At 58.0% G+C, this 25,993-nt stretch overlaps 7 non-coding genes and 8 pseudogenes across 7 annotated transcripts; all 15 read left to right on the forward strand.

The window, feature by feature from the left end:
- The first annotated feature begins 105 nt into the window (after positions 1–105).
- Positions 106–224, forward strand: LOC146715799 (5S ribosomal RNA). The gene has a single exon (XR_014919913.1). It is a non-coding gene; the product is annotated as a 5S ribosomal RNA (ribosomal RNA).
- Positions 225–2,423: 2,199 nt separating this feature from the next.
- On the forward strand, positions 2,424–2,542 carry LOC146715800 (5S ribosomal RNA; annotated as a pseudogene).
- A 1,413-nt stretch (positions 2,543–3,955) lies between these two features.
- LOC146715801 (5S ribosomal RNA) lies at positions 3,956–4,074 on the forward strand (annotated as a pseudogene).
- A 1,250-nt stretch (positions 4,075–5,324) lies between these two features.
- LOC146715802 (5S ribosomal RNA) lies at positions 5,325–5,443 on the forward strand. The gene has a single exon (XR_014919410.1). It is a non-coding gene; the product is annotated as a 5S ribosomal RNA (ribosomal RNA).
- Positions 5,444–7,375: 1,932 nt separating this feature from the next.
- On the forward strand, positions 7,376–7,494 carry LOC146715803 (5S ribosomal RNA). The gene has a single exon (XR_014919849.1). It is a non-coding gene; the product is annotated as a 5S ribosomal RNA (ribosomal RNA).
- A 1,766-nt stretch (positions 7,495–9,260) lies between these two features.
- LOC146715804 (5S ribosomal RNA) lies at positions 9,261–9,379 on the forward strand. Its single transcript, XR_014919587.1, has one exon. It is a non-coding gene; the product is annotated as a 5S ribosomal RNA (ribosomal RNA).
- A 2,325-nt stretch (positions 9,380–11,704) lies between these two features.
- On the forward strand, positions 11,705–11,823 carry LOC146715805 (5S ribosomal RNA; annotated as a pseudogene).
- A 975-nt stretch (positions 11,824–12,798) lies between these two features.
- LOC146715806 (5S ribosomal RNA) lies at positions 12,799–12,917 on the forward strand (annotated as a pseudogene).
- A 2,209-nt stretch (positions 12,918–15,126) lies between these two features.
- On the forward strand, positions 15,127–15,245 carry LOC146715807 (5S ribosomal RNA; annotated as a pseudogene).
- A 2,208-nt stretch (positions 15,246–17,453) lies between these two features.
- On the forward strand, positions 17,454–17,572 carry LOC146715808 (5S ribosomal RNA). The gene has a single exon (XR_014919588.1). It is a non-coding gene; the product is annotated as a 5S ribosomal RNA (ribosomal RNA).
- A 1,177-nt stretch (positions 17,573–18,749) lies between these two features.
- Positions 18,750–18,868, forward strand: LOC146715809 (5S ribosomal RNA; annotated as a pseudogene).
- A 2,197-nt stretch (positions 18,869–21,065) lies between these two features.
- Positions 21,066–21,184, forward strand: LOC146715810 (5S ribosomal RNA). Its single transcript, XR_014919590.1, has one exon. It is a non-coding gene; the product is annotated as a 5S ribosomal RNA (ribosomal RNA).
- A 1,177-nt stretch (positions 21,185–22,361) lies between these two features.
- On the forward strand, positions 22,362–22,480 carry LOC146715811 (5S ribosomal RNA; annotated as a pseudogene).
- A 1,250-nt stretch (positions 22,481–23,730) lies between these two features.
- LOC146715812 (5S ribosomal RNA) lies at positions 23,731–23,849 on the forward strand. Its single transcript, XR_014919591.1, has one exon. It is a non-coding gene; the product is annotated as a 5S ribosomal RNA (ribosomal RNA).
- Positions 23,850–24,548: 699 nt separating this feature from the next.
- LOC146715813 (5S ribosomal RNA) lies at positions 24,549–24,667 on the forward strand (annotated as a pseudogene).
- The last annotated feature ends 1,326 nt before the right edge of the window (positions 24,668–25,993 follow it).

The following is a 25,993-nucleotide window of genomic DNA, read 5'->3' on the forward strand; positions in this document are numbered from 1 at the left end:
TTATGCAAACATGCAGGTATGGTTATAGGATTGTCTTCATAACTTCAGGTACTTGCCACCTAATCACTTGAATCCATAAATTGAGACATTGTGCTGGAGCCAACAGCTTACGGCCATACCACCCTGAGCACCCCCGACCTCGTCTGATCTCGGAAGCTAAGCAGGGCTGGGCTTGGTTAGTACTTGAATGGGAGACTGCCTGGGAATACCTGGTGCTGTAAGCCTTTCATTTTCATGTCATTGAACCGCTTTTGATCCAGAGAAGGGGTGTATTAAAAGACCAAAAGCAGCTCCCCATTAATGAGGGCACATTAACGACATTGCTTTTGGCTGTTTTCCAATGTCTTGTGCTGCTAGCTGATGCCACTTACACCACACCAGGGCCTGTGGCTGCTGGCTGAGGCCACTTACACCACACCAGGGCCTGTGGCTGCTGGCTGAGGCCACCTACACCACACCAGGGCCTTAGTTGCTATTGAGGCCAATTACACCACACCAGGGCCTGTGGCTGCTGGCTGAAGCCACTTACACCACACCAGGGCCTTAGTTGCTATTGAGGCCACTTACACCACACCAGGGCCTGTGGCTGCTGGCTGAGGCCACCTACACCACACCAGGGCCCTTTTGCTGCTGGCTGAGGCCACTTACACCACACCAGTGCCTGTGGCTTCTGGCTGAGGCCACTTACACCACACCAGGGCCTGTGGCTCTTGCTCAGGCCACCTACACCACACCAGGGCCTTAGTTGCTATTGAGGCCAATTACACCACACCAGGGTCTTTGGCTCTTGCTCAGGCCACTTACACCACACCAGGGCCTGTGGCACTGGCTGAGGCCACTTACACCACACCAGGGCCTGTGGCTGCTGGCTGAGGCCACTTACACCACATCAGGGCCTGTGGCTCTGGCTGAGGCCACTTTCACCACACCAGGGCCTGTGGCTGCTGGCTGAGGCCACCTACACCACACCAGGGCATTAGTTGCTATTGAGGCCAATTACACCACACCAGGGTCTGTGGCTCTTGCTCAGGCCACTTACACCACACCAGGGCCTGTGGCACTGGCTGAGGCCACTTACACCACACCAGGGCCTGTGGCTGCTGGCTGAGGCCACTTACACCACACCAGGGCCTGTGGCTGCTGGCTGAGGCCACTTACACCACACCAGGGCCTGTGGCTGCTGGCTGAGGCCACCTACACCACATCAGGGCCTGTGGCTCTGGCTGAGGCCACTTACACCACACCAGGGCCTGTGGCTGCTGGCTGAGGCCAGTTACACCACACCAGAGCCTGTGGCTGCTGGCTGAAGCCACTTACACCACACCAGGGCCTTAGTTGCTATTGAGGCCAATTACACCACACCAGGGTATGTGGCTCTTGCTCAGGCCACTTACACCACACCAGGGCCTTAGTTGCTATTGAGGCCAATTACACCACACCAGGGCCTGTGGCACTGGCTGAGGCCACTTACACCACACCAGGGCCTGTGGCTGCTGGCTGAGGCCACTTACACCACACCAGTGCCTGTGGCTTCTGGCTGAGGCCACTTACACCACACCAGGGCCTGTGGCTGCTGGCTGAGGCCACTTACACCACACCAGGGCCTGTGGCTCTTGCTCAGGCCACTCACATCACACCAGGCCCTGCGCTTCTGGCCGAGGCCATCTTCACCAAACCAGGCCCTGTGGTTCTTGCTCAGGCCACTTACACCACACCAGGGCCTTATTTGCTATTGAGGCCACTTACACCACACCAGGGCCTGTGGCACTTGCTCAGGCCACTTACACCACACCAGGGCCTGTGGCACTTGCTCAGGCCACTTACACCACACCAGGGCCTGTGGCTGCTGGATGAGGCCACTTACACCACACCAGGGCCTGTGGCTCTTGCTCAGGCCACTTACACCACACCAGGGCCTGTGGCACTGGCTGAGGCCACTTAGACCACACCAGGGCCTGTGGCTGCTGGCTGAGGCCACTCACACCACACCAGGGCCTGTGGCTGCTGGCTGAGGCCACCTACACCACACCAGGGCCTGTGGCTGCTGGCTGAGGCGACTTACACCACACCAGGGCCCTTTTGCTGCTGGCTGAGGCCACTTACACCACACCAGTGCCTGTGGCTTCTGGCTGAGGCGACTTACACCACACCAGGGCCTGCGCTTCTGGCCGAGGCCATCTTCACCAAACCAGGCCCTGTGCTGCTTGCTGTGGCCATGTACAACACACCAGGCCCTGTGCTGGTTCCTGAGGCCATCTTCAACAATCCAGGGCCTGTGCTGTTGGATAAATGCCAAACTGAGCCTTTGGGTTAGGGTATTATGCAAACATGCAGGTATGGTTATAGGATTGTCTTCGTAACTTCAGGTACTTGCCACCTAATCACTTGAATCCATAAATTGAGACATTGTGCTGGGGCCAGCAGCTTACGGCCATACCACCCTGAGCACGCCCGACCTCGTCTGATCTCGGAAGCTAAGCATGGCTGGGCTTGGTTAGTACTTGGATGGGAGACTGCCTGGGAATACCTGGTGCTGTAAGCCTTTCATTTTCATGTCATTGAACCGCTTTTGATCCAGAGAAGGGGTGTATTAAAAGACCAAAAGCAGCTGCCCATTAATGAGGGCACATTAACGACACTGCTTTTGGCTGTTTTCCAATGTCTTGTGCTGCTAGCTGATGCCACCTACACCACACCAGGGCCTGAGTGACCGGCTGGGGCCACTTACACCACATCAGGGCCTGTGGCTCTGGCTGAGGCCACTTACACCACACCAGGGCCTGTGGCTGCTGGCTGAGGCCAGTTACACCACACCAGAGCCTGTGGCTGCTGGCTGAAGCCACTTACACCACACCAGGGCCTTAGTTGCTATTGAGGCCACTTACACCACACCAGGGCCTGTGGCTGCTGGCTGAGGCCACCTACACCACACCAGGGCCTTAGTTGCTATTGAGGCCAATTACACCACACCAGGGCCTGTGGCTGCTGGCTGAAGCCACTTACACCACACCAGGGCCTTAGTTGCTATTGAGGCCACTTACACCACACCAGGGCCTGTGGCTGCTGGCTGAGGCCACCTACACCACACCAGGGCCCTTTTGCTGCTGGCTGAGGCCACTTACACCACACCAGTGCCTGTGGCTTCTGGCTGAGGCCACTTACACCACACCAGGGCCTGTGGCTCTTGCTCAGGCCACTCACATCACACCAGGCCCTGCGCTTCTGGCCGAGGCCATCTTCACCAAACCAGGCCCTGTGGTTCTTGCTCAGGCCACTTACACCACACCAGGGCCTTATTTGCTATTGAGGCCACTTACACCACACCAGGGCCTGTGGCACTTGCTCAGGCCACTTACACCACACCAGGGCCTGTGGCACTTGCTCAGGCCACTTACACCACACCAGGGCCTGTGGCTGCTGGCTGAGGCCACTTACACCACACCAGGGCCTGTGGCTCTTGCTCAGGCCACTTACACCACACCAGGGCCTGTGGCTGCTGGCTGAGGCCACTTACACCACACCAGGGCCTGTGGCTGCTGGCTGAGGCCACCTACACCACACCAGGGCCCTTTTGCTGCTGGCTGAGGCCACCTACACCACACCAGGGCCTGTGGCTGCTGGCTGAGGCCACTTAGACCACACCAGTGCCTGTGGCTTCTGGCTGAGGCGACTTACACCACACCAGGCCCTGCGCTTCTGGCCGAGGCCATCTTCACCAAACCAGGCCCTGTGCTCCTTGCTGTGGCCATGTACAACACACCAGGCCCTGTGCTGGTTCCTGAGGCCATCTTCAACAATCCAGGGCCTGTGCTGTTGGATAAATGCCAAACTGAGCCTTTGGGTTAGGGTATTATGCAAACATGCAGGTATGGTTATAGCATTGTCTTCGTAACTTCAGGTACTTGCCACCTAATCACTTGAATCCATAAATTGAGACATTGTGCTGGAGCCAGCAGCTTACGGCCATACCACCGTGAGCACGCCCGACCTCGTCTGATCTCGGAAGCTAAGCAGGGCTGGGCGTGGTTAGTACTTGGATGGGAGACTGCCTGGGAATACCTGGTGCTGTAAGCCTTTCATATCATTGAACCGCTTTTGATCCAGAGAAGGGGTGTATTAAAAGACCAAAAGCAGCTCCCCATTAATGAGGGCACATTAACGACACTGCTTTTGGCTGTTTTCCAATGTCTTGTGCTGCTAGCTGATGCCACCTACACCACACCAGGGCCTGAGTGACCGGCTGGGGCCACTTACACCACATCAGGGCCTGTGGCTCTGGCTGAGGCCACTTACACCACACCAGGGCCTGTGGCTGCTGGCTGAGGCCAGTTACACCACACCAGAGCCTGTGGCTGCTGGCTGAAGCCACTTACACCACACCAGGGCCTTAGTTGCTATTGAGGCCACTTACACCACACCAGGGCCTGTGGCTGCTGGCTGAGGCCACCTACACCACACCAGGGCCTGTGGCTGCTGGCTGAGGCCACTTACACCACACCAGGGCCTGTGGCTGCTGGCTGAAGCCACTTACACCACACCAGGGCCTTAGTTGCTATTGATGCCACTTACACCACACCAGGGCCTGTGGCTGCTGGCTGAGGCCACCTACACCACACCAGGGCCCTTTTGCTGCTGGCTGAGGCCACTTACACCACACCAGTGCATGTGGCTCCTGGCTGAGGCCACTTACACCACACCAGGGCCTGTGGCTGCTGAATGAGGCCACTTACACCACACCAGGGCCTGTGGCTCTTGCTCAGGCCACTCACATCACACCAGGCCCTGCGCTTCTGGCCGAGGCCATCTTCACCAAACCAGGCCCTGTGGTTCTTGCTCAGGCCACTTACACCACACCAGGGCCTTATTTGCTGTTGAGGCCACTTACACCACACCAGGGCCTGTGGCTCTGGCTTAGGCCACTTACACCACACCAGGGCCTGTGGCACTGGCTGAGGCCACTTAGACCACACCAGGGCCTGTGGCTGCTGGCTGAGGCCACTCACACCACACCAGGGCCTGTGGCTGCTAGCTGAGGCCACTTACACCAAACCAGGGCCTGTGGCTGCTTGCTGAGGCCATCTTCACCAAACCAGGCCCTGTGCTGCTTGCTGTGGCCATGTAAAACACACCAGGTCCTGTGCTGGTTCCTGAGGCCATCTTCAACAATCCAGGGCCTGTGCTGTTGGATAAATGCCAAACTGAGCCTTTTGGTTAGGGTATTATGCAAACATGCAGGTATGGTTATAGGATTGTCTTCGTAACTTCAGGTACTTGCCACCTAATCACTTGAATCCATAAATTGAGACATTGTGCTGGGGCCAGCAGCTTACGGCCATACCACCCTGAGCACGCCCGACCTCGTCTGATCTCGGAAGCTAAGCAGGGCTGGGCTTGGTTAGTACTAGGATGGGAGACTGCCTGGGAATACCTGGTGCTGTAAGCCTTTCATTTTCATGTCATTGAACCGCTTTTGATCCAGAGAAGGGGTGTATTAAAAGACCAGAAGCAGCTCCCCATTAATGAGGGCACATTAACGACATTGCTTTTGGCTGTTTTCCAATGTCTTGTGCTGCTAGCTGATGCCACCTACACCACACCAGGGCCTGAGTGACCGGCTGGGGCCACTTACACCACATCAGGGCCTGTTGCTCTGGCTGAGGCCACTTACACCACACCAGGGCCTGTGGCTGCTGGCTGAGGCCACCTACACCACACCAGGGCCTTAGTTGCTATTGAGGCCAATTACACCACACCAGGGTATGTGGCTCTTGCTCAGGCCACTTACACCACACCAGGGCCTTAGTTGCTATTGAGGCCAATTACACCACACCAGGGCCTGTGGCTCTTGCTCAGGCCACTTACACCACACCAGGGCCTGTGGCTGCTGGCTGAGGCCACCTACACCACACCAGGGCCTGTGGCTGCTGGCTGAGGCGACTTATACCACACCAGGGCCCTTTTGCTGCTGGCTGAGGCCACTTACACCACACCAGTGCCTGTGGCTTCTGTCTGAGGCCACTTACACCACACCAGGGCCTGTGGCTGCTGGCTGAGGCCAATTATACCACACCAGGGTCTGTGGCTCTTGCTCAGGCCACTTACACCACACCAGGGCCTGTGGCACTGGCTGAGGCCACTTACACCACACCAGGGCCTGTGGCTGCTGGCTGAGGCCACTTACACCACAACAGGGCCTGTGGCTGCTGGCTGAGGCCACTTACACCACACCAGGGCCTGTGGCTGCTGGCTGAGGCCACCTACACCACACCAGGGCCTGTGGCTGCTGGCTGAGGCGACTTACACCACACCAGGGCCCTTTTGCTGCTGGCTGAGGCCACTTACACCACACCAGTGCCTGTGGCTTCTGGCTGAGGCGACTTACACCACACCAGGGCCTGTGGCTGCTGGCTGATGCCACCTACACCACACCAGGGCCTGAGTGACCGGCTGGGGCCACTTACACCACATCAGGGCCTGTGGCTGCTGGCTGAGGCCAGTTACACCACACCAGAGCCTGTGGCTGCTGGCTGAAGCCACTTACACCACACCAGGGCCTTAGTTGCTATTGAGGCCACTTACACCACACCAGGGCCTGTGGCTGCTGGCTGAGGCCACCTACACCACACCAGGGCCTGTGGCTGCTGGCTGAAGCCACTTACACCACACCAGGGCCTTAGTTGCTATTGAGGCCACTTACACCACACCAGGGCCTGTGGCTGCTGGCTGAGGCCACCTACACCACACCAGGGCCCTTTTGCTGCTGGCTGAGGCCACTTACACCACACCAGTGCCTGTGGCTTCTGGCTGAGGCCACTTACACCACACCAGGGCCTGTGGCTGCTGGCTGAGGCCAGTTACACCACACCAGAGCCTGTGGCTGCTGGCTGAAGCCACTTACACCACACCAGGGCCTTAGTTGCTATTGAGGCCACTTACACCACACCAGGGCCTGTGGCTGCTGGCTGAGGCCACCTACACCACACCAGGGCCTGTGGCTGCTGGCTGAGGCCACTTACACCACACCAGGGCCTGTGGCTGCTGGCTGAAGCCACTTACACCACACCAGGGCCTTAGTTGCTATTGATGCCACTTACACCACACCAGGGCCTGTGGCTGCTTGCTGAGGCCATCTTCACCAAACCAGGCCCTGTGCTGCTTGCTGTGGCCATGTAAAACACACCAGGTCCTGTGCTGGTTCTTGAGGCCATCTTCAACAATCCAGGGCCTGTGCTGTTGGATAAATGCCAAACTGAGCCTTTGGGTTAGGGTATTATGCAAACATGCAGGTATGGTTATAGGATTGTCTTCATAACTTCAGGTACTTGCCACCTAATCACTTGAATCCATAAATTGAGACATTGTGCTGGGGCCAGCAGCTTACGGCCATACCACCCTGAGCACCCCCGACCTCGTCTGATCTCGGAAGCTAAGCAGGGCTGGGCTTGGTTAGTACTTGGATGGGAGACTGCCTGGGAATACCTGGTGCTGTAAGCCTTTCATTTTCATGTCATTGAACCGCTTTTGATCCAGAGAAGGGGTGTATTAAAAGACCAAAAGCAGCTCCCCATTAATGAGGGCACATTAACGACATTGCTTTTGGCTGTTTTCCAATGTCTTGTGCTGCTAGCTGATGCCACTTACACCACACCAGGGCCTGTGGCTGCTGGCTGAGGCCACTTACACCACACCAGGGCCTGTGGCTGCTGGCTGAGGCCACCTACACCACACCAGGGCCTTAGTTGCTATTGAGGCCAATTACACCACACCAGGGCCTGTGGCTGCTGGCTGAAGCCACTTACACCACACCAGGGCCTTAGTTGCTATTGAGGCCACTTACACCACACCAGGGCCTGTGGCTGCTGGCTGAGGCCACCTACACCACACCAGGGCCCTTTTGCTGCTGGCTGAGGCCACTTACACCACACCAGTGCCTGTGGCTTCTGGCTGAGGCCACTTACACCACACCAGGGCCTGTGGCTCTTGCTCAGGCCACTCACATCACACCAGGCCCTGCGCTTCTGGCCGAGGCCATCTTCACCAAACCAGGCCCTGTGGTTCTTGCTCAGGCCACTTACACCACACCAGGGCCTTATTTGCTATTGAGGCCACTTACACCACACCAGGGCCTGTGGCACTTGCTCAGGCCACTTACACCACACCAGGGCCTGTGGCACTTGCTCAGGCCACTTACACCACACCAGGGCCTGTGGCTGCTGGCTGAGGCCACTTACACCACACCAGGGCCTGTGGCTCTTGCTCAGGCCACTTACACCACACCAGGGCCTGTGGCTGCTGGCTGAGGCCACTTACACCACACCAGGGCCTGTGGCTGCTGGCTGAGGCCAATTACACCACACCAGGGCCTGTGGCTGCTGGCTGAGGCCACCTACACCACACCAGGGCCTTAGTTGCTATTGAGGCCAATTACACCACACCAGGGTCTGTGGCTCTTGCTCAGGCCACTTACACCACACCAGGCCTGTGGCACTTGCTCAGGCCACTTACACCACACCAGGGCCTGTGGCTGCTGGCTGAGGCCACTTACACCACACCAGGGCCTGTGGCTGCTGGCTGAGGCCACCTACACCACACCAGGGCATTAGTTGCTATTGAGGCCAATTACACCACACCAGGGTCTGTGGCTCTTGCTCAGGCCACTTACACCACACCAGGGCCTGTGGCTCTTGCTCAGGCCACTTACACCACACCAGGGCCTGTGGCTGCTGGCTGAGGCCACTTACACCACACCAGGGCCTGTGGCTGCTGGCTGAGGCCACCTACACCACACCAGGGCCTGTGGCTGCTGGCTGAGGCCACCTACACCACACCAGGGCCTGTGGCTGCTGGCTGAGGCCACTTACACCACACCAGTGCCTGTGGCTTCTGGCTGAGGCGACTTACACCACACCAGGGCCTGTGGCTGCTGGCTGAGGCCACTTACAACACACCAAGGCCTGTGGCTCTTGCTCAGGCCACTCACATCACACCAGGCCCTGCGCTTCTGGCCGAGGCCATCTTCACCAAACCAGGCCCTGTGCTCCTTGCTGTGGCCATGTACAACACACCAGGCCCTGTGCTGGTTCCTGAGGCCATCTTCAACAATCCAGGGCCTGTGCTGTTGGATAAATGCCAAACTGAGCCTTTGGGTTAGGGTATTATGCAAACATGCAGGTATGGTTATAGCATTGTCTTCGTAACTTCAGGTACTTGCCACCTAATCACTTGAATCCATAAATTGAGACATTGTGCTGGGGCCAGCAGCTTACGGCCATACCACCCTGAGCACGCCCGACCTCGTCTGATCTCGGAAGCTAAGCAGGGCTGGGCTTGGTTAGTACTTGGATGGGAGACTGCCTGGGAATACCTGGTGCTGTAAGCCTTTGATTTTCATGTCATTGAACCGCTTTTGATCCAGAGAAGGGGTGTATTAAAAGACCAGAAGCAGCTCCCCATTAATGAGGGCACATTAACGACATTGCTTTTGGCTGTTTTCCAATGTCTTGTGCTGCTAGCTGATGCCACCTACACCACACCAGGGCCTTAGTTGCTATTGAGGCCAATTACACCACACCAGGGTCTTTGGCTCTTGCTCAGGCCACCTACACCACACCAGGGCCTGTGGCACTGGCTGGGGCCACTTACACCACATCAGGGCCTGTGGCTCTGGCTGAGGCCACTTACACCACACCAGGGCCTGTGGCTGCTGGCTGAGGCCACTTACACCACACCAGGGCATTAGTTGCTATTGAGGCCAATTACACCACACCAGGGTATGTGGCTCTTGCTCAGGCCACTTACACCACACCAGGGCCTGTGGCTGCTGGCTGAGGCCACCTACACCACACCAGGGCCTGTGGCTGCTGGCTGAGGCGACTTATACCACACCAGGGCCCTTTTGCTGCTGGCTGAGGCCACTTACACCACACCAGTGCCTGTGGCTTCTGTCTGAGGCGACTTACACCACACCAGGGCCTGTGGCTGCTGGCTGAGGCCAATTATACCACACCAGGGTCTGTGGCTCTTGCTCAGGCCACTTACACCACACCAGGGCCTGTGGCACTGGCTGAGGCCACTTACACCACACCAGGGCCTGTGGCTGCTGGCTGAGGCCACTTACACCACAACAGGGCCTGTGGCTGCTGGCTGAGGCCACTTACACCACACCAGGGCCTGTGGCTGCTGGCTGAGGCCACCTACACCACACCAGGGCCTGTGGCTGCTGGCTGAGGCGACTTACACCACACCAGGGCCCTTTTGCTGCTGGCTGAGGCCACTTACACCACACCAGTGCCTGTGGCTTCTGGCTGAGGCGACTTACACCACACCAGGGCCTGTGGCTGCTGGCTGATGCCACCTACACCACACCAGGGCCTGAGTGACCGGCTGGGGCCACTTACACCACATCAGGGCCTGTGGCTGCTGGCTGAGGCCAGTTACACCACACCAGAGCCTGTGGCTGCTGGCTGAAGCCACTTACACCACACCAGGGCCTTAGTTGCTATTGAGGCCACTTACACCACACCAGGGCCTGTGGCTGCTGGCTGAGGCCACCTACACCACACCAGGGCCTGTGGCTGCTGGCTGAAGCCACTTACACCACACCAGGGCCTTAGTTGCTATTGAGGCCACTTACACCACACCAGGGCCTGTGGCTGCTGGCTGAGGCCACCTACACCACACCAGGGCCTGTGGCTGCTGGCTGAGGCCATTTACACCACACCAGGGCCTGTGGCTGCTGGCTGAAGCCACTTACACCACACCAGGGCCTTAGTTGCTATTGAGGCCACTTACACCACACCAGGGCCTGTGGCTGCTGGCTGAGGCCACCTACACCACACCAGGGCCCTTTTGCTGCTGGCTGAGGCCACTTACACCACACCAGTGCCTGTGGCTTCTGGCTGAGGCCACTTACACCACACCAGGGCCTGTGGCTCTTGCTCAGGCCACTCACATCACACCAGGCCCTGCGCTTCTGGCCGAGGCCATCTTCACCAAACCAGGCCCTGTGGTTCTTGCTCAGGCCACTTACACCACACCAGGGCCTTATTTGCTATTGAGGCCACTTACACCACACCAGGGCCTGTGGCACTTGCTCAGGCCACTTACACCACACCAGGGCCTGTGGCACTTGCTCAGGCCACTTACACCACACCAGGGCCTGTGGCTGCTGGCTGAGGCCACTTACACCACACCAGGGCCTGTGGCTCTTGCTCAGGCCACTTACACCACACCAGGGCCTGTGGCTGCTGGCTGAGGCCACTTACACCACACCAGGGCCTGTGGCTGCTGGCTGAGGCCACCTACACCACACCAGGGCCTGTGGCTGCTGGCTGAGGCCACCTACACCACACCAGGGCCTGTGGCTGCTGGCTGAGGCCACTTACACCACACCAGTGCCTGTGGCTTCTGGCTGAGGCGACTTACACCACACCAGGCCCTGCGCTTCTGGCCGAGGCCATCTTCACCAAACCAGGCCCTGTGCTCCTTGCTGTGGCCATGTACAACACACCAGGCCCTGTGCTGGTTCCTGAGGCCATCTTCAACAATCCAGGGCCTGTGCTGTTGGATAAATGCCAAACTGAGCCTTTGGGTTAGGGTATTATGCAAACATGCAGGTATGGTTATAGCATTGTCTTCGTAACTTCAGGTACTTGCCACCTAATCACTTGAATCCATAAATTGAGACATTGTGCTGGAGCCAGCAGCTTACGGCCATACCACCGTGAGCACGCCCGACCTCGTCTGATCTCGGAAGCTAAGCAGGGCTGGGCTTGGTTAGTACTTGGATGGGAGACTGCCTGGGAATACCTGGTGCTGTAAGCCTTTCATTTTCATATCATTGAACCGCTTTTGATCCAGAGAAGGGGTGTATTAAAAGACCAAAAGCAGCTGCCCATTAATGAGGGCACATTAACGACACTGCTTTTGGCTGTTTTCCAATGTCTTGTGCTGCTAGCTGATGCCACCTACACCACACCAGGGCCTGAGTGACCGGCTGGGGCCACTTACACCACATCAGGGCCTGTGGCTCTGGCTGAGGCCACTTACACCACACCAGGGCCTGTGGCTGCTGGCTGAGGCCAGTTACACCACACCAGAGCCTGTGGCTGCTGGCTGAAGCCACTTACACCACACCAGGGCCTTAGTTGCTATTGAGGCCACTTACACCACACCAGGGCCTGTGGCTGCTGGCTGAGGCCACCTACACCACACCAGGGCCTGTGGCTGCTGGCTGAGGCCACTTACACCACACCAGGGCCTGTGGCTGCTGGCTGAAGCCACTTACACCACACCAGGGCCTTAGTTGCTATTGATGCCACTTACACCACACCAGGGCCTGTGGCTGCTGGCTGAGGCCACCTACACCACACCAGGGCCTTAGTTGCTATTGAGGCCAATTACACCACACCAGGGTATGTGGCTCTTGCTCAGGCCACTTACACCACACCAGGGCCTTAGTTGCTATTGAGGCCAATTACACCACACCAGGGCCTGTGGCTCTTGCTCAGGCCACTCACATCACACCAGGCCCTGCGCTTCTGGCCGAGGCCATCTTCACCAAACCAGGCCCTGTGCTGCTAGCTGTGGCCATGTACAACACACCAGGCCCTGTGCTGGTTCCTGAGGCCATCTTCAACAATCCAGGGCCTGTGCTGTTGGATAAATGCTAAACTGAGCCTTTGGGTTAGGGTATTATGCAAACATGAAGGTAGGGTTATAGGATTGTCTTCGTAACTTCAGGTACTTGCCACCTAATCACCTGAATCCATAAATTGAGACATTGTGCTGGGCCCAGCAGCTTACGGCCATACCACCCTGAGCACGCCCGACCTCGTCTGATCTCGGAAGCTGAGCAGGGCTGGGCTTGGTTAGTACTTGGATGGGAGACTGCCTGGCAATACCTGGTGCTGTAAGCCTTTCATTTTAATGTCATTGAACCGCTTTTGATCCAGAGAAGGGGTGTATTAAAAGACCAAAAGCAGCTGCCCATTAATGAGGGCACATTAACGACATTGCTTTTGGCTGTTTTCCAATGTCTTGTGCTGCTAGCTGATGCCACCTACACCACACCAGGGCCTGAGTGACCGGCTGGGGCCACTTACACCACATCAGGGCCTGTGGCTCTGGCTGAGGCCACTTACACCACACCAGGGCCTGTGGCTGCTGGCTGAGGCCACTTACACCACACCAGGGCATTAGTTGCTATTGAGGCCAATTACACCACACCAGGGTATGTGGCTCTTGCTCAGGCCACTTACACCACACCAGGGCCTGTGGCTGCTGGCTGAGGCCACCTACACCACACCAGGGCCTGTGGCTGCTGGCTGAGGCGACTTATACCACACCAGGGCCCTTTTGCTGCTGGCTGAGGCCACTTACACCACACCAGTGCCTGTGGCTTCTGTCTGAGGCGACTTACACCACACCAGGGCCTGTGGCTGCTGGCTGAGGCCAATTATACCACACCAGGGTCTGTGGCTCTTGCTCAGGCCACTTACACCACACCAGGGCCTGTGGCACTGGCTGAGGCCACTTACACCACACCAGGGCCTGTGGCTGCTGGCTGAGGCCACTTACACCACAACAGGGCCTGTGGCTGCTGGCTGAGGCCACTTACACCACACCAGGGCCTGTGGCTGCTGGCTGAGGCCACCTACACCACACCAGGGCCTGTGGCTGCTGGCTGAGGCGACTTACACCACACCAGGGCCCTTTTGCTGCTGGCTGAGGCCACTTACACCACACCAGTGCCTGTGGCTTCTGGCTGAGGCGACTTACACCACACCAGGGCCTGTGGCTGCTGGCTGATGCCACCTACACCACACCAGGGCCTGAGTGACCGGCTGGGGCCACTTACACCACATCAGGGCCTGTGGCTGCTGGCTGAGGCCAGTTACACCACACCAGAGCCTGTGGCTGCTGGCTGAAGCCACTTACACCACACCAGGGCCTTAGTTGCTATTGAGGCCACTTACACCACACCAGGGCCTGTGGCTGCTGGCTGAGGCCACCTACACCACACCAGGGCCTGTGGCTGCTGGCTGAAGCCACTTACACCACACCAGGGCCTTAGTTGCTATTGAGGCCACTTACACCACACCAGGGCCTGTGGCTGCTGGCTGAGGCCACCTACACCACACCAGGGCCCTTTTGCTGCTGGCTGAGGCCACTTACACCACACCAGTGCCTGTGGCTTCTGGCTGAGGCCACTTACACCACACCAGGGCCTGTGGCTGCTGGCTGAGGCCACTTACACCACACCAGGGCCTGTGGCTCTTGCTCAGGCCACTCACATCACACCAGGCCCTGCGCTTCTGGCCGAGGCCATCTTCACCAAACCAGGCCCTGTGGTTCTTGCTCAGGCCACTTACACCACACCAGGGCCTTATTTGCTATTGAGGCCACTTACACCACACCAGGGCCTGTGGCACTTGCTCAGGCCACTTACACCACACCAGGGCCTGTGGCACTTGCTCAGGCCACTTACACCACACCAGGGCCTGTGGCTGCTGGCTGAGGCCACTTACACCACACCAGGGCCTGTGGCTCTTGCTCAGGCCACTTACACCACACCAGGGCCTGTGGCTGCTGGCTGAGGCCACTTACACCACACCAGGGCCTGTGGCTGCTGGCTGAGGCCACCTACACCACACCAGGGCCTGTGGCTGCTGGCTGAGGCCACCTACACCACACCAGGGCCTGTGGCTGCTGGCTGAGGCCACTTACACCACACCAGTGCCTGTGGCTTCTGGCTGAGGCGACTTACACCACACCAGGGCCTGTGGCTGCTGGCTGAGGCCACTTACACCACACCAAGGCCTGTGGCTCTTGCTCAGGCCACTCACATCACACCAGGCCCTGCGCTTCTGGCCGAGGCCATCTTCACCAAACCAGGCCCTGTGCTCCTTGCTGTGGCCATGTACAACACACCAGGCCCTGTGCTGGTTCCTGAGGCCATCTTCAACAATCCAGGGCCTGTGCTGTTGGATAAATGCCAAACTGAGCCTTTGGGTTAGGGTATTATGCAAACATGCAGGTATGGTTATAGCATTGTCTTCGTAACTTCAGGTACTTGCCACCTAATCACTTGAATCCATAAATTGAGACATTGTGCTGGAGCCAGCAGCTTACGGCCATACCACCGTGAGCACGCCCGACCTCGTCTGATCTCGGAAGCTAAGCAGGGCTGGGCTTGGTTAGTACTTGGATGGGAGACTGCCTGGGAATACCTGGTGCTGTAAGCCTTTCATTTTCATATCATTGAACCGCTTTTGATCCAGAGAAGGGGTGTATTAAAAGACCAAAAGCAGCTGCCCATTAATGAGGGCACATTAACGACACTGCTTTTGGCTGTTTTCCAATGTCTTGTGCTGCTAGCTGATGCCACCTACACCACACCAGGGCCTGAGTGACCGGCTGGGGCCACTTACACCACATCAGGGCCTGTGGCTCTGGCTGAGGCCACTTACACCACACCAGGGCCTGTGGCTGCTGGCTGAGGCCAGTTACACCACACCAGAGCCTGTGGCTGCTGGCTGAAGCCACTTACACCACACCAGGGCCTTAGTTGCTATTGAGGCCACTTACACCACACCAGGGCCTGTGGCTGCTGGCTGAGGCCACCTACACCACACCAGGGCCTGTGGCTGCTGGCTGAGGCCACTTACACCACACCAGGGCCTGTGGCTGCTGGCTGAAGCCACTTACACCACACCAGGGCCTTAGTTGCTATTGATGCCACTTACACCACACCAGGGCCTGTGGCTGCTGGCTGAGGCCACCTACACCACACCAGGGCCCTTTTGCTGCTGGCTGAGGCCACTTACACCACACCAGTGCATGTGGCTCCTGGCTGAGGCCACTTACACCACACCAGGGCCTGTGGCTGCTGAATGAGGCCACTTACACCACACCAGGGCCTGTGGCTCTTGCTCAGGCCACTCACATCACACCAGGCCCTGCGCTTCTGGCCGAGGCCATCTTCACCAAACCAGGCCCTGTGGTTCTTGCTCAGGCCACTTACACCACACCAGGGCCTTATTTGCTATTGAGGCCACTTACACCACACCAGGGCCTGTGGCTCTGGCTTAGGCCACTTACACCACACCAGTGCCTGTGGCTTCTGGCTGAGGCGACTTACACCACACCAGGGCCTGTGGCTGCTGGCTGATGCCACCTACACCACACCAGGGCCTGAGTGACCGGCTGGGGCCACTTACACCACATCAGGGCCTGTGGCTGCTGGCTGAGGCCAGTTACACCACACCAGAGCCTGTGGCTGCTGGCTGAAGCCACTTACACCACACCAGGGCCTTAGTTGCTATTGAGGCCACTTACACCACACCAGGGCCTGTAGCTGCTGGCTGAGGCCACCTACACCACACCAGGGCCTGTGGCTGCTGGCTGAAGCCACTTACACCACACCAGGGCCTTAGTTGCTATTGAGGCCACTTACACCACACCAGGGCCTGTGGCTGCTGGCTGAGGCCACCTACACCACACCAGGGCCCTTTTGCTGCTGGCTGAGGCCACTTACACCACACCAGTGCCTGTGGCTTCTGGCTGAGGCCACTTACACCACACCAGGGCCTGTGGCTGCTTGCTGAGGCCACTTACACCACACCAGGGCCTGTGGCTCTTGCTCAGGCCACTCACATCACACCAGGCCCTGCGCTTCTGGCCGAGGCCATCTTCACCAAACCAGGCCCTGTGGTTCTTGCTCAGGCCACTTACACCACACCAGGGCCTTATTTGCTATTGAGGCCACTTACACCACACCAGGGCCTGTGGCACTTGCTCAGGCCACTTACACCACACCAGGGCCTGTGGCACTTGCTCAGGCCACTTACACCACACCAGGGCCTGTGGCTGCTGGCTGAGGCCACTTACACCACACCAGGGCCTGTGGCTCTTGCTCAGGCCACTTACACCACACCAGGGCCTGTGGCTGCTGGCTGAGGCCACCTACACCACACCAGGGCCTGTGGCTGCTGGCTGAGGCCACCTACACCACACCAGGGCCTGTGGCTGCTGGCTGAGGCCACTTACACCACACCAGTGCCTGTGGCTTCTGGCTGAGGCGACTTACACCACACCAGGGCCTGTGGCTGCTGGCTGAGGCCACTTACACCACACCACACCAAGGCCTGTGGCTCTTGCTCAGGCCACTCACATCACACCAGGCCCTGCGCTTCTGGCCGAGGCCATCTTCACCAAACCAGGCCCTGTGCTCCTTGCTGTGGCCATGTACAACACACCAGGCCCTGTGCTGGTTCCTGAGGCCATCTTCAACAATCCAGGGCCTGTGCTGTTGGATAAATGCCAAACTGAGCCTTTGGGTTAGGGTATTATGCAAACATGCAGGTATGGTTATAGCATTGTCTTCGTAACTTCAGGTACTTGCCACCTAATCACTTGAATCCATAAATTGAGACATTGTGCTGGCGCCAGCAGCTTACGGCCATACCACCCTGAGCACGCCCGACCTCGTCTGATCTCGGAAGCTAAGCAGGGCTGGGCTTGGTTAGTACTTGGATGGGAGACTGCCTGGGAATACCTGGTGCTGTAAGCCTTTCATTTTCATGTCATTGAACCGCTTTTGATCCAGAGAAGGGGTGTATTAAAAGACCAAAAGCAGCTGCCCATTAATGAGGGCACATTAACGACACTGCTTTTGGCTGTTTTCCAATGTCTTGTGCTGCTAGCTGATGCCACCTACACCACACCAGGGCCTGAGTGACCGGCTGGGGCCACTTACACCACATCAGGGCCTGTGGCTCTGGCTGAGGCCACTTACACCACACCAGGGCCTGTGGCTGCTGGCTGAGGCCAGTTACACCACACCAGAGCCTGTGGCTGCTGGCTGAAGCCACTTACACCACACCAGGGCCTTAGTTGCTATTGAGGCCACTTACACCACACCAGGGCCTGTGGCTGCTGGCTGAGGCCACCTACACCACACCAGGGCCTGTGGCTGCTGGCTGAGGCCACTTACACCACACCAGGGCCTGTGGCTGCTGGCTGAAGCCACTTACACCACACCAGGGCCTTAGTTGCTATTGATGCCACTTACACCACACCAGGGCCTGTGGCTGCTGGCTGAGGCCACCTACACCACACCAGGGCCCTTTTGCTGCTGGCTGAGGCCACTTACACCACACCAGTGCATGTGGCTCCTGGCTGAGGCCACTTACACCACACCAGGGCCTGTGGCTGCTGAATGAGGCCACTTACACCACACCAGGGCCTGTGGCTCTTGCTCAGGCCACTCACATCACACCAGGCCCTGCGCTTCTGGCCGAGGCCATCTTCACCAAACCAGGCCCTGTGGTTCTTGCTCAGGCCACTTACACCACACCAGGGCCTTATTTGCTATTGAGGCCACTTACACCACACCAGGGCCTGTGGCTCTGGCTTAGGCCACTTACACCACACCAGTGCCTGTGGCTTCTGGCTGAGGCGACTTACACCACACCAGGCCCTGCGCTTCTGGCCGAGGCCATCTTCACCAAACCAGGCCCTGTGCTCCTTGCTGTGGCCATGTACAACACACCAGGCCCTGTGCTGGTTCCTGAGGCCATCTTCAACAATCCAGGGCCTGTGGCTGTTGGATAAATGCCAAACTGAGCCTTTGGGTTAGGGTATTATGCAAACATGCAGGTATGGTTATAGCATTGTCTTCGTAACTTCAGGTACTTGCCACCTAATCACTTGAATCCATAAATTGAGACATTGTGCTGGAGCCAGCAGCTTACGGCCATACCACCGTGAGCACGCCCGACCTCGTCTGATCTCGGAAGCTAAGCAGGGCTGGGCTTGGTTAGTACTTGGATGGGAGACTGCCTGGGAATACCTGTTGCTGTAAGCCTTTCATATCATTGAACAGCTTTTGATCCAGAGAAGGGGTGTATTAAAAGACCAAAAGCAGCTGCCCATTAATGAGGGCACATTAACGACACTGCTTTTGGCTGTTTTCCAATGTCTTGTGCTGCTAGCTGATGCCACCTACACCACACCAGGGCCTGAGTGACCGGCTGGGGCCACTTACACCACATCAGGGCCTGTGGCTCTGGCTGAGGCCACTTACACCACACCAGGGCCTGTGGCTGCTGGCTGAGGCCAGTTACACCACACCAGAGCCTGTGGCTGCTGGCTGAAGCCACTTACACCACACCAGGGCCTTAGTTGCTATTGAGGCCACTTACACCACACCAGGGCCTGTGGCTGCTGGCTGAGGCCACCTACACCACACCAGGGCCTGTGGCTGCTGGCTGAGGCCACTTACACCACACCAGGGCCTGTGGCTGCTGGCTGAAGCCACTTACACCACACCAGGGCCTTAGTTGCTATTGATGCCACTTACACCACACCAGGGCCTGTGGCTGCTGGCTGAGGCCACCTACACCACACCAGGGCCCTTTTGCTGCTGGCTGAGGCCACTTACACCACACCAGTGCATGTGGCTCCTGGCTGAGGCCACTTACACCACACCAGGGCCTGTGGCTGCTGAATGAGGCCACTTACACCACACCAGGGCCTGTGGCTCTTGCTCAGGCCACTCACATCACACCAGGCCCTGCGCTTCTGGCCGAGGCCATCTTCACCAAACCAGGCCCTGTGGTTCTTGCTCAGGCCACTTACACCACACCAGGGCCTTATTTGCTATTGAGGCCACTTACACCACACCAGGGCCTGTGGCTCTGGCTTAGGCCACTTACACCACACCAGTGCCTGTGGCTTCTGGCTGAGGCGACTTACACCACACCAGGGCCTGTGGCTGCTGGCTGATGCCACCTACACCACACCAGGGCCTGAGTGACCGGCTGGGGCCACTTACACCACATCAGGGCCTGTGGCTGCTGGCTGAGGCCAGTTACACCACACCAGAGCCTGTGGCTGCTGGCTGAAGCCACTTACACCACACCAGGGCCTTAGTTGCTATTGAGGCCACTTACACCACACCAGGGCCTGTAGCTGCTGGCTGAGGCCACCTACACCACACCAGGGCCTGTGGCTGCTGGCTGAAGCCACTTACACCACACCAGGGCCTTAGTTGCTATTGAGGCCACTTACACCACACCAGGGCCTGTGGCTGCTGGCTGAGGCCACCTACACCACACCAGGGCCCTTTTGCTGCTGGCTGAGGCCACTTACACCACACCAGTGCCTGTGGCTTCTGGCTGAGGCCACTTACACCACACCAGGGCCTGTGGCTGCTTGCTGAGGCCACTTACACCACACCAGGGCCTGTGGCTCTTGCTCAGGCCACTCACATCACACCAGGCCCTGCGCTTCTGGCCGAGGCCATCTTCACCAAACCAGGCCCTGTGGTTCTTGCTCAGGCCACTTACACCACACCAGGGCCTTATTTGCTATTGAGGCCACTTACACCACACCAGGGCCTGTGGCACTTGCTCAGGCCACTTACACCACACCAGGGCCTGTGGCACTTGCTCAGGCCACTTACACCACACCAGGGCCTGTGGCTGCTGGCTGAGGCCACTTACACCACACCAGGGCCTGTGGCTCTTGCTCAGGCCACTTACACCACACCAGGGCCTGTGGCTGCTGGCTGAGGCCACCTACACCACACCAGGGCCTGTGGCTGCTGGCTGAGGCCACCTACACCACACCAGGGCCTGTGGCTGCTGGCTGAGGCCACTTACACCACACCAGTGCCTGTGGCTTCTGGCTGAGGCGACTTACACCACACCAGGGCCTGTGGCTGCTGGCTGAGGCCACTTACACCACACCAAGGCCTGTGGCTCTTGCTCAGGCCACTCACATCACACCAGGCCCTGCGCTTCTGGCCGAGGCCATCTTCACCAAACCAGGCCCTGTGCTCCTTGCTGTGGCCATGTACAACACACCAGGCCCTGTGCTGGTTCCTGAGGCCATCTTCAACAATCCAGGGCCTGTGCTGTTGGATAAATGCCAAACTGAGCCTTTGGGTTAGGGTATTATGCAAACATGCAGGTATGGTTATAGCATTGTCTTCGTAACTTCAGGTACTTGCCACCTAATCACTTGAATCCATAAATTGAGACATTGTGCTGGCGCCAGCAGCTTACGGCCATACCACCCTGAGCACGCCCGACCTCGTCTGATCTCGGAAGCTAAGCAGGGCTGGGCTTGGTTAGTACTTGGATGGGAGACTGCCTGGGAATACCTGGTGCTGTAAGCCTTTCATTTTCATGTCATTGAACCGCTTTTGATCCAGAGAAGGGGTGTATTAAAAGACCAAAAGCAGCTGCCCATTAATGAGGGCACATTAACGACACTGCTTTTGGCTGTTTTCCAATGTCTTGTGCTGCTAGCTGATGCCACCTACACCACACCAGGGCCTGAGTGACCGGCTGGGGCCACTTACACCACATCAGGGCCTGTGGCTCTGGCTGAGGCCACTTACACCACACCAGGGCCTGTGGCTGCTGGCTGAGGCCAGTTACACCACACCAGAGCCTGTGGCTGCTGGCTGAAGCCACTTACACCACACCAGGGCCTTAGTTGCTATTGAGGCCACTTACACCACACCAGGGCCTGTGGCTGCTGGCTGAGGCCACCTACACCACACCAGGGCCTGTGGCTGCTGGCTGAGGCCACTTACACCACACCAGGGCCTGTGGCTGCTGGCTGAAGCCACTTACACCACACCAGGGCCTTAGTTGCTATTGATGCCACTTACACCACACCAGGGCCTGTGGCTGCTGGCTGAGGCCACCTACACCACACCAGGGCCCTTTTGCTGCTGGCTGAGGCCACTTACACCACACCAGTGCATGTGGCTCCTGGCTGAGGCCACTTACACCACACCAGGGCCTGTGGCTGCTGAATGAGGCCACTTACACCACACCAGGGCCTGTGGCTCTTGCTCAGGCCACTCACATCACACCAGGCCCTGCGCTTCTGGCCGAGGCCATCTTCACCAAACCAGGCCCTGTGGTTCTTGCTCAGGCCACTTACACCACACCAGGGCCTTATTTGCTATTGAGGCCACTTACACCACACCAGGGCCTGTGGCTCTGGCTTAGGCCACTTACACCACACCAGTGCCTGTGGCTTCTGGCTGAGGCGACTTACACCACACCAGGCCCTGCGCTTCTGGCCGAGGCCATCTTCACCAAACCAGGCCCTGTGCTCCTTGCTGTGGCCATGTACAACACACCAGGCCCTGTGCTGGTTCCTGAGGCCATCTTCAACAATCCAGGGCCTGTGGCTGTTGGATAAATGCCAAACTGAGCCTTTGGGTTAGGGTATTATGCAAACATGCAGGTATGGTTATAGCATTGTCTTCGTAACTTCAGGTACTTGCCACCTAATCACTTGAATCCATAAATTGAGACATTGTGCTGGAGCCAGCAGCTTACGGCCATACCACCGTGAGCACGCCCGACCTCGTCTGATCTCGGAAGCTAAGCAGGGCTGGGCTTGGTTAGTACTTGGATGGGAGACTGCCTGGGAATACCTGTTGCTGTAAGCCTTTCATATCATTGAACAGCTTTTGATCCAGAGAAGGGGTGTATTAAAAGACCAAAAGCAGCTGCCCATTAATGAGGGCACATTAACGACACTGCTTTTGGCTGTTTTCCAATGTCTTGTGCTGCTAGCTGATGCCACCTACACCACACCAGGGCCTGAGTGACCGGCTGGGGCCACTTACACCACATCAGGGCCTGTGGCTCTGGCTGAGGCCACTTACACCACACCAGGGCCTGTGGCTGCTGGCTGAGGCCAGTTACACCACACCAGAGCCTGTGGCTGCTGGCTGAAGCCACTTACACCACACCAGGGCCTTAGTTGCTATTGAGGCCACTTACACCACACCAGGGCCTGTGGCTGCTGGCTGAGGCCACCTACACCACACCAGGGCCTGTGGCTGCTGGCTGAGGCCACTTACACCACACCAGGGCCTGTGGCTGCTGGCTGAAGCCACTTACACCACACCAGGGCCTTAGTTGCTATTGAGGCCACTTACACCACACCAGGGCCTGTGGCTGCTGGCTGAGGCCACCTACACCACACCAGGGCCTGTGGCTGCTGGCTGAGGCCACCTACACCACACCAGGGCCCTTTTGCTGCTGGCTGAGGCCACTTACACCACACCAGTGCATGTGGCTCCTGGCTGAGGCCACTTACACCACACCAGGGCCTGTGGCTGCTGAATGAGGCCACTTACACCACACCAGGGCCTGTGGCTCTTGCTCAGGCCACTCACATCACACCAGGCCCTGCGCTTCTGGCCGAGGCCATCTTCACCAAACCAGGCCCTGTGGTTCTTGCTCAGGCCACTTACACCACACCAGGGCCTTATTTGCTATTGAGGCCACTTACACCACACCAGGGCCTGTGGCTCTGGCTTAGGCCACTTACACCACACCAGGGCCTGTGGCACTGGCTGAGGCCACTTAGACCACACCAGGGCCTGTGGCTGCTGGCTGAGGCCACTCACACCACACCAGGGCCTGTGGCTGCCTGCTGAGGCCATCTTCACCAAACCAGGCCCTGTGCTGCTTGCTGTGGCCATGTAAAACACACCAGGTCCTGTGCTGGTTCTTGAGGCCATCTTCAACAATCCAGGGCCTGTGCTGTTGGATAAATGCCAAACTGAGCCTTTTGGTTAGGGTATTATGCAAACATGCAGGTATGGTTATAGGATTGTCTTCGTAACTTCAGGTACTTGCCACCTAATCACTTGAATCCATAAATTGAGACATTGTGCTGGGGCCAGCAGCTTACGGCCATACCACCCTGAGCACGCCCGACCTCGTCTGATCTCGGAAGCTAAGCAGGGCTGGGCTTGGTTAGTACTTGGATGGGAGACTGCCTGGGAATACCTGGTGCTGTAAGCCTTTCATTTTCATGTCATTGAACCGCTTTTGATCCAGAGAAGGGGTGTATTAAAAGACCAGAAGCAGCTCCCCATTAATGAGGGCACATTAACGACATTGCTTTTGGCTGTTTTCCAATGTCTTGTGCTGCTAGCTGATGCCACCTACACCACACCAGGGCCTGAGTGACCGGCTGGGGCCACTTACACCACATCAGGGCCTGTTGCTCTGGCTGAGGCCACTTACACCACACCAGGGCCTGTGGCTGCTGGCTGAGGCCACCTACACCACACCAGGGCCTTAGTTGCTATTGAGGCCAATTACACCACACCAGGGTATGTGGCTCTTGCTCAGGCCACTTACACCACACCAGGGCCTTAGTTGCTATTGAGGCCAATTACACCACACCAGGGCCTGTGGCTCTTGCTCAGGCCACTCACATCACACCAGGCCCTGCGCTTCTGGCCGAGGCCATCTTCACCAAACCAGGCCCTGTGCTGCTAGCTGTGGCCATGTACAACACACCAGGCCCTGTGCTGGTTCCTGAGGCCATCTTCAACAATCCAGGGCCTGTGCTGTTGGATAAATGCTAAACTGAGCCTTTGGGTTAGGGTATTATGCAAACATGAAGGTAGGGTTATAGGATTGTCTTCGTAACTTCAGGTACTTGCCACCTAATCACCTGAATCCATAAATTGAGACATTGTGCTGGGCCCAGCAGCTTACGGCCATACCACCCTGAGCACGCCCGACCTCGTCTGATCTCGGAAGCTGAGCAGGGCTGGGCTTGGTTAGTACTTGGATAGGAGACTGCCTGGGAATACCTGGTGCTGTAAGCCTTTCATTTTAATGTCATTGAACCGCTTTTGATCCAGAGAAGGGGTGTATTAAAAGACCAAAAGCAGCTGCCCATTAATGAGGGCACATTAACGACATTGCTTTTGGCTGTTTTCCAATGTCTTGTGCTGCTAGCTGATGCCACCTACACCACACCAGGGCCTGAGTGACCGGCTGGGGCCACTTACACCACATCAGGGCCTGTGGCTCTGGCTGAGGCCACTTACACCACACCAGGGCCTGTGGCTGCTGGCTGAGGCCACTTACACCACACCAGGGCATTAGTTGCTATTGAGGCCAATTACACCACACCAGGGTATGTGGCTCTTGCTCAGGCCACTTACACCACACCAGGGCCTGTGGCTGCTGGCTGAGGCCACCTACACCACACCAGGGCCTGTGGCTGCTGGCTGAGGCGACTTATACCACACCAGGGCCCTTTTGCTGCTGGCTGAGGCCACTTACACCACACCAGTGCCTGTGGCTTCTGTCTGAGGCGACTTACACCACACCAGGGCCTGTGGCTGCTGGCTGAGGCCAATTATACCACACCAGGGTCTGTGGCTCTTGCTCAGGCCACTTACACCACACCAGGGCCTGTGGCACTGGCTGAGGCCACTTACACCACACCAGGGCCTGTGGCTGCTGGCTGAGGCCACTTACACCACAACAGGGCCTGTGGCTGCTGGCTGAGGCCACTTACACCACACCAGGGCCTGTGGCTGCTGGCTGAGGCCACCTACACCACACCAGGGCCTGTGGCTGCTGGCTGAGGCGACTTACACCACACCAGGGCCCTTTTGCTGCTGGCTGAGGCCACTTACACCACACCAGTGCCTGTGGCTTCTGGCTGAGGCGACTTACACCACACCAGGGCCTGTGGCTGCTGGCTGATGCCACCTACACCACACCAGGGCCTGAGTGACCGGCTGGGGCCACTTACACCACATCAGGGCCTGTGGCTGCTGGCTGAGGCCAGTTACACCACACCAGAGCCTGTGGCTGCTGGCTGAAGCCACTTACACCACACCAGGGCCTTAGTTGCTATTGAGGCCACTTACACCACACCAGGGCCTGTGGCTGCTGGCTGAGGCCACCTACACCACACCAGGGCCTGTGGCTGCTGGCTGAGGCCACTTACACCACACCAGGGCCTGTGGCTGCTGGCTGAAGCCACTTACACCACACCAGGGCCTTAGTTGCTATTGAGGCCACTTACACCACACCAGGGCCTGTGGCTGCTGGCTGAGGCCACCTACACCACACCAGGGCCCTTTTGCTGCTGGCTGAGGCCACTTACACCACACCAGTGCCTGTGGCTTCTGGCT

Source organism: Copadichromis virginalis, linkage group LG3, assembly GCF_057382275.1.
Source record: "Copadichromis virginalis isolate Kocher_CV1m ecotype Utaka linkage group LG3, C_Virginalis_male_GT1.1, whole genome shotgun sequence".
Lineage (NCBI taxonomy): Eukaryota > Metazoa > Chordata > Actinopteri > Cichliformes > Cichlidae > Copadichromis > Copadichromis virginalis.